The 7,719-nt window shown below is 42.8% G+C and overlaps 1 pseudogene; it reads left to right on the top strand.

The window, feature by feature from the left end:
- Positions 1-4,134: 4,134 nt before the first annotated feature.
- Positions 4,135-6,319, top strand: LOC118022507 (annotated as a pseudogene).
- The last annotated feature ends 1,400 nt before the right edge of the window (positions 6,320-7,719 follow it).

The raw sequence follows: 7,719 nt of genomic DNA, 5'->3' as shown, positions 1-7,719 counted from the left end.
AAAGGGTGGAAAAGAGTGGGAACCAAATAAAAGAGAAGCAAGACAAAACCAGTGAATTTAGGAGGTGGAGGATGTGGTGTTCCTTAAGGCAGGAGAATACCAATGGAAGATGAAAGCAACCCTTCATAGATCACCTTCAAAGGGGACTGCGGTTTGGGGCAATATTCAGAAATGTTGTTTTGGCTATGAAGTGAAGCCAGACCCCATGAAAGAAACCTAATTTCAGAAGGAGACTGTGTCTCCTAGGATGTGAATAGGAGATTTTATTTTATTTTATTTTTTAAAGATTTTATATTTAAGTAATCTCTACACCCAACGTGGGACTCAAACTTACAACCCTGAGGTCAAGAGTCACATGCTCTACCAACTGAGCCAGCCAGGTGCCCCTAGTAGATTTTAATCTCTAGAATTATACATTTTTGACTAGGCTTGGTTTCTCCTGTCTCTGGCTCAGGAACGTCTGTCCTTTGTCATATTGCTGTTGGAGACAAAACCATCAGAGTCTTCTGTGTCAACTGATAAACTTCCAAATGAATGGGACAGAAAAGTTTCTCAGAACCAGAATTGGGTCTTAATATCTTATCTTAATATGATTTAATATAATGTCAGGTCTGTAGGTAGCATGTCATGATGAAAGGAAGTCATGTAATGGCTACTTACACCCACAATCTATTGCTTGGAGCTTTTTGGGACCTGTTTTTAGAATAAGGACTGGAATAGATAAAATTAATTCAAACTGCTTTGCTTAAGAAATTTCCAGATTTCTGGAACTGGAGGGTGTTATGCTGAGCGAAATAAGTCAATCAGAGAAAGACATGTATCATAAGACCTCACTGATATGAGGAATTCTTAATCTCAGGAAACAAACTGAGGGTTGCTGGAGTGGGGGGGTGGGTGGGAGGGATGGGGCGGCTGGGTGATAGACACTGGGGAGGGTATGTGCTATGGTGAGCGCTGTGAATTATGCAAGACTGTTGAATCACAGATCTGTACCTCTGAAACAAATAATACATTATATGTTAAGGAAAAAAAAAAGAAAAAGATAGCAGGAGGGGAAGAATGAAGGGGGGGAATCGGAGGGGGAGACGAACCATGAGAGATGATGGACTCTGAAAAACAAACTGAAGGTTCTAGAGGGGAGGGGGTTGGGAGGATGGGTTGGCCTGGTGATGGCTATTAAAGAGGGCACGTTCTGCATGGAGCACTGGGTGTTATGCACAAACAATGAATCATGGAACACTACATCAAAAATTAATGATGTAATGTACGGTGATTAATGTAACAATAAAAAATTTAAAAAAAAAAGAAATTTCCAGATTTCCAGACAGGAATCAGCTGTCTTCATGAACAAAATCCAACTCAACAGTAAAAGCCAGATTAGCATAACTTGATGGAGACACTCCTATTAGTTGGACATTGTGGTGTTATAAAATGAAACATTCTAGTTAAATAGGGATAATTTAGAGCCAATCCCCAAGGAATCTGGAAAATCATCAGGCAGTTATTTTTAATTCTTTCCTTCCTCTCTCTCCCACCCTCTCTCCGTCCCCCACTCCCTTCCTTTCTTCTTCCCCTCCCCTCCTCCGCCTTCACCTCCTCCCTCTCTTTCTCCTCCTCCTCCCGCTTCCCTCTGTCTCTTTCCCTTCCCCTTCCTCTCCCTCTATCCTGGCTGTTCCTTTTCTCTCAGCACCCACCTTTGCAGACAAACTTCTCTCCCCACTCATCGGCATCTTCCACATGGTGGCCTCAGACCCGCTCCCAAAGTTGACTGGGCTGTAGTCTGTGTTTCACGCTCAGTCTGTGTCAGGGGTTACAGTCAGATGCCTCTTCCAGCCCGAGGTAGGCATGGGAGGGGTAGATAACCATAATCTTAAAAGTAATAAAGTTTCTTTCTATCTCCTTGAATATAGAGTCATTCTTTGTCCCATGGGGTAATTTTCAAGCTACCCTGTGTATTTAAGAGCAGTCGGTATCACCGGGCTCTTGAGATGATTCAGTTTCATGCAACACTCCCCTGTTTCCTTCAGATTTTGTTGAAGCTGGTGGTTTTTGTTACAAGTCATAGTGAGTCTTTCGGGGGTTGAGTGAGGGATTCTTTTCCTAACAGTATGCTTAAGGGCAGAGGAGGATGTTCCTTTTACAGATATCAGGAAACATGAAAGAGAAACAGTTAGATCTAATCCTTTACGGATAGAATTCTATTTTTCTTCCTATTTCACTTGGATATGTTTTTTTTTCCCCAGCTTTAGAAACTAACAGATAAAAAAGCAGTTTAAACTTAAGTAGTGCCTTTTTTTTTTAGAACAGCATTTACAATCCAGTTTGTATGTTCTGATGAATATTATATCTGAAAAAATAAGGAATTCACACTACATACACTTTAGAAATAGTTAAACAAAATAAAGCAGGTTTCTTTACTGCAGGACTTTTCAGTTCCTTTAATATGCTAATGGGCATTGTGACACTTCAAGAGTGGATTATACTTTTCTGAAAATTATTTGACCATCAAAAAAAGCATAGTCCTGGAAACAAAAGCTTTTAAACTTGTTTCTGCCAATGCAAGTTTCACTGCTCTCTTGACTCAAAGGATTGTCTGAGGCTGTGCTTGATTATGATACTATCCCCCTCCTCTACTCCACTTGGTGATGCAGGGGCCAAGACCTTGGAAACCACATTTTTCTTTAGTAATCTGGCTTCCTTTTGGGATGCCCTTGAGAGAGATTGGGCAGCAGGAGGAAGGGAGAGGGCTTTTCCTTCTTCCTTTCTGTTTGCTGTTTCTAGATATCGCCCTACCAGCGGCCTTTCACTTGGCAGCAATAATTAGTTTCTGTCTTCAGCTTCTCTCCACACTCCCAGAGCCTCATTGCAGTCTGAGGTGAGGTAGCAGGAGCCCCAGGTAGTGGCCCCTTGGGAGTCAGAGCTCCAAATGCAAGAGGCCTCTCCTCAAAGCACCCGAGCCAACCATGGCTTGCTTGGCAGTGCCCCACCCTAAGCCCTGGGTCCCGCCTCGATGGGGCCCTCCCCCACCTCCCAGTTCTGGCCATTCCAACCTCTTCGCTAAGAGTAGAAAGCTGCTTGCTACCTAACTCTGTTATCTTAGTGTTCCTTTGTGCTGTTTTTGAGCCCTCCAACATCTGCAACAAATTTCCCATATCAAATTCTCTCTGTTAAAATACCTAGTGTGGTATCTGTTTTCCTGACTTGACCTCAATGGAACAATGCACATGAGGGCTTCCCCTCCACAGGAGTGCCTTTGGAGATGGAGGGAGGCTGGGAGAGTGGGTAGAAGAGACAGTGGAGGAAAAGCCTTGAATTCTTGTCTTGAATCTAAAGCAATAGTTTTCAGACCTTAGAAATTCAAGTGAACTCAAAGAAGTTTCATTTTGAAAATTTCACAGCACCCCCTGAAATAATAGGATACATTCTGGAGTGTTAGTAAAATAGAATTATGAATTCTTTTTTCACCTATGAAGTTACTCAGCGATTTTAGTAAAAATGTAATGAAATGTAACCTTTCTGCAGGGCCGTATTTGCCATAATTTTAAACACAGATTAGCCATCCCAAGACAGTGGGAAGAGGTAGTGTGACTTGGTAGGGTATTGGAATTAGAATATTGAAAATGCGAGCATATGTTCTCATGGAATCTCTAGGGATACATTTAAAAATACTTGGTTTAAAAAAATAACCAAATCTCTGGGTCTCAAATTTGGCCTATCATTAGAATCATCGGGGAGATCATTAAAATTACAGATTGCTGAATTGGACCCCAGGAGCAGGGTCAAATTCAGACTCTACTGGGTTAGGCCCCTGGAACTGTTATTTTTGGGAAACCCCATGTGAGCGAGGGATTCTGGTAATAGACAGGTTTAGGATCCATTATTATATAGAATAAAAATTTGCTATTTTTTTTTTTTTTTTAGAACTTAGATTCAAAATTCAGTGTTTGGGGTTTGTTTGTTTGTTTTTTCCCATTAAAAGTCTGAGCTAGGAGCCATGGTGCTGACAGTCTCTCTATCCTAGCAGGGGGCATTGGGGAAACCCCGGGTTGGAAGAGACAAAAGGCAATGGAGCTTCCCTCCAAGGCTGATTTTTGAAGGGCTTTTGATCATCTCCACCCAGTGTCAAAGCCAATCATGGAACCTCAGAGCCAAGGCGGTTCTGACAGGTTGTTTCCACACCACGACACCATTTCTGTCTGCTTGTTGGGGCTGCAAGGGGGCGCCTGCTGTCAGGATGCTGAGATTCTAAGTTATAAGTGGGCCTTTCACAATCGGTGCAGAGGTTTTTTTTGCCAAGTCGTTACCGTCCTGGGATTCTAAGATATGGTGGCCAGGCATCTGACTTTTTTTTTTTTTTTAAGATTTTATTTATTTATTTGACAGACACAGCGAGAGCAGGATCACAAGCAGGGGGAGTGGGAGAGCGAGAAGCAGGCTTCCTGCCAAGCAGGGAGCCCGATGTGAGACTTGATCCCAGGACCCTGGGATCATGACCTGAGCCGAAGGCAGACGCTTAACGACTGAGCCACCCAGGTGCCCCCAGGCATCTGACTTTTGAAATAAACAGCCATCTGTGTCCACAGATCCTGCCAGGAACTTCTCAGATAAATGAAATAAATGAAAGAACATAGCCAAGGCGAGCAGCAAGGACTCTCATTTAACTTGAGCTAGGGTCCATTTTCTTGCTTGGAGGGCCTCAGTATTTTTTTTTTTTTTTTAAGATTTTATTTATTTATTTGACAGAGAGAGAACAAGCAGAGGGAGAAGCAGGCAGAGGGAGGAGGGAGAAGCAGGCTCCCCGTGGAGCAGAGAGCCCGATGTGGGGGTCGATCCCGGGACCTGAGCCAGAGGCAGATGCTTAACCGACTGAGCCACCCAGGCGCCCCTGGAGAGCCTCAATATTTTTTAAAAACCTTTTGCGGAGGGCTCAGTCGGTTAAGCGTCTGCCTTCGGCTCAGGTCATGATCCCAGGGTCCTGGGATCGAGCCCCAAGTCGGGCTCCCTGGTCGGCGGGAGGCCTGCTTCTCCCTTTCCCACTCCCCCTGCTTGTGTTCCCTCTCTCACTGTGTCTCTATCTGTCAAATAAATAAATAAAATCTTTAAAAAAAAAAAACTTTTGCGGAAAAGGGGCAATAAGGCATCTATCTGGCAGTGCAAATCCTTACTCCCTCCCTGTGTGCCTCCTAGTTACAACTAGCAAAGTTGAGGAACTCAGGAACTTCCTGCTCAAGGCCAGGGGAAAGGATGCGAAATCTGTTAAGATCGAGAAAACCGAGGATAACGTGGAGTTTGCAGTTTAGTACAGCAGATACCTTTACACGTTGGACGAAGGAAAGGCAGAAAAACCGACACAGTCCCTGCCCCTAGGTTGCACAGTGAAGGAGCTGAAATAAACCAGACATGTTGATTTAACTGTATTATAATTTGTTTAATTCAAACAAACGAATAAATCATTATTTTAAGGGGTGGAAAGGATCCTGTTTTCCAATTGCTCCAGTTGGCCAATCGCAGCGGCATCCAGTTTGGATGAATACTGTTGGGTTCCCTGGGATCGCGGGCCCTGGATTTGATCAGGGAACTCACCAGACTTGCAGCTTTTCAATCGTGGAATCTGTTGACACAAAAAATCCTCAGCACTTTGGATGATTCAAGTGCACTTTCATAATATGCTCTCATTTTACCCTCTTTGTGATTTCCACATTCCACAAGAATCCATCACTCCTCTCTTGAGTTATGTGCTGCTTAGGGCTGATGCTCATACCACCCGCTCAGGGAGGGCAACCTCAGCTTCTCGAACTCGCAGAACCTATTGTTCTGTCCCTTTCTTGCCCACTGTTGTCACTGCAGTCCTGTACTCCAGCTGGGAGGGCACGGAAATGACTCCCCGGAGAGCCATTCATCACAGTAATAAATGTTCTGTGTTTTACTAAGTTCCATCAAAGTTCACCTCCACACTGAAGCGAAACAATTGTTCTCTGTGCGTTCTTTTCTGTGTCAAAACATACTGTTCCCAAAAGTGCATAAGCTCTTTGTGAATGTGCAGTAGGTCAGCTTGAAGCTGCGTCCACATCTGTACACAGACCGTGTGAGAGACTAGCGCTTACGAGACACCTCGGTGCCCGGCTGAACCACCACCTTCACAGGCTTCGTGTAGATACTACAGCTGGCTTAGATGTGTGCATTTTCAGTATTATTCTCCACTTTTCTTCCTAGCCTCCCAGGTGTGTTGATTTTAATTGCTTCACTCATGTAAACATCTCTAAAGACTGTACTAGGTTAGTTAGCTGTGGAAGCGTGTTGCTGGCTTTCTCCTCTCCCCCTTTTTTGCCCACACACGCAAATTAACCAGAAACATTTCATTGCTCAGTAATGAGGTTGGGATTCTTCTCTGTAGAGTCCAGGAAGACATAAAAAGCAGCCTGTCTTTATGTTAACATCGACTGTTTTCTTCGTCTTCTTCCTACCAAATGCTCTCTGCCGACTTGCTTTAGAAAAGAAGCAAACACTTCCCTTGCTTCTCAGAGTATACAGTCCTGTTATTGAGCAATCTTAGAACAATTTACTGTGTAATCCACCCAAAAAAACCAAACCAAACCAAACACACACACACACACACACACACACACACCCCATGTCAAAACAAAACAGCTTGGGCATCCTTTCCTTGTTTTTAAACCTCATTTGCTCAATAGCATATTTAATAAGATATATACCAACTTATTTTGTCCAGCACTATTTAATGCAATAACTTCCACACACAAAAAGGCCTAAACATTTAGCCACACATGTCATCAAATAAGAGGTTTGGTAATAATGTTCTGTAATTTAACATTTAGATTTTTAAGATATGCCTTGTTAAGAAAAACAAAAGGGCTTATTAACTCATTTGCTTTTCTTATTAACTCTATTTTTTAACTGGCTGAGCAAACATCCAATTACAGGACTAATTTGTTAGGGTCATACATTAACTAAAAAGAAAAGAGAAAAAAACAATGACTATAGCAGAAACTAGGAATTTCCAAAGGCTTATTTTGTTTGAGTTAGGATATGATATCTTTTATTATTTTTATTTATTTATTTGAAGATTTTATTTATTTATTTGAGAGAAAGAGAGAGAGTACAACTGCGGGGGGAGCAGAGAGAGAGGGAGAAGCAGGCTCCCCACTGAGCAGGGAGCCTGACATGGGGCTCCATCCCAGGACCCCAGGATCATGACGTGAACTGAAGAAAGCCGCTTAACTGACTGAGACACCCAGGGGCCCCAAGGATATGATATCTTTTAAATAGGCTGGTGACAATCTGTCCTTTACATATTAAAGATAAATGACTTAGACATCCCTGTCTGGCTACCTTAATCTTAGATTGCAGGAAAAGACAAGGTGGAGCACAGATTTTTTTTTTCCTTTTTTTTTATTATGTTCTGTTAATTACCATACATTACATCATTAGTTTTAGATGTAGTGTTCCATGATTCATTGTTTGTGCATAACACCCAGTGCTCCATGCAGAACGTGCCCTCTTTAATACCCATCACCAGGCTAACCCATCCTCCCATTCCCCTCCCCTCTAGAACCCTCAGTTTGTTTTTCAGAGTCCATCATCTCTCATGGTTCGTCTCCCCCTCTGATTTCCCTCCCTTCATTCTTCCTCTCCTGCTATCTTCTTTTTTTTTTAACATATAATGTATTATTTGTTTCAGAGGTACAGATCTGTGATTCA

This window comes from Mirounga leonina, unplaced genomic scaffold (assembly GCF_011800145.1).
Source record: "Mirounga leonina isolate KUSES-001 unplaced genomic scaffold, KU_Mleo_1.0 Mir_176, whole genome shotgun sequence".
In the NCBI taxonomy this organism is placed as follows: Eukaryota; Metazoa; Chordata; class Mammalia; order Carnivora; family Phocidae; genus Mirounga; species Mirounga leonina.
The sequence above is the reverse complement of the archived record's forward strand: the minus strand, read 5'-3'. Positions and strand labels throughout refer to the sequence as shown.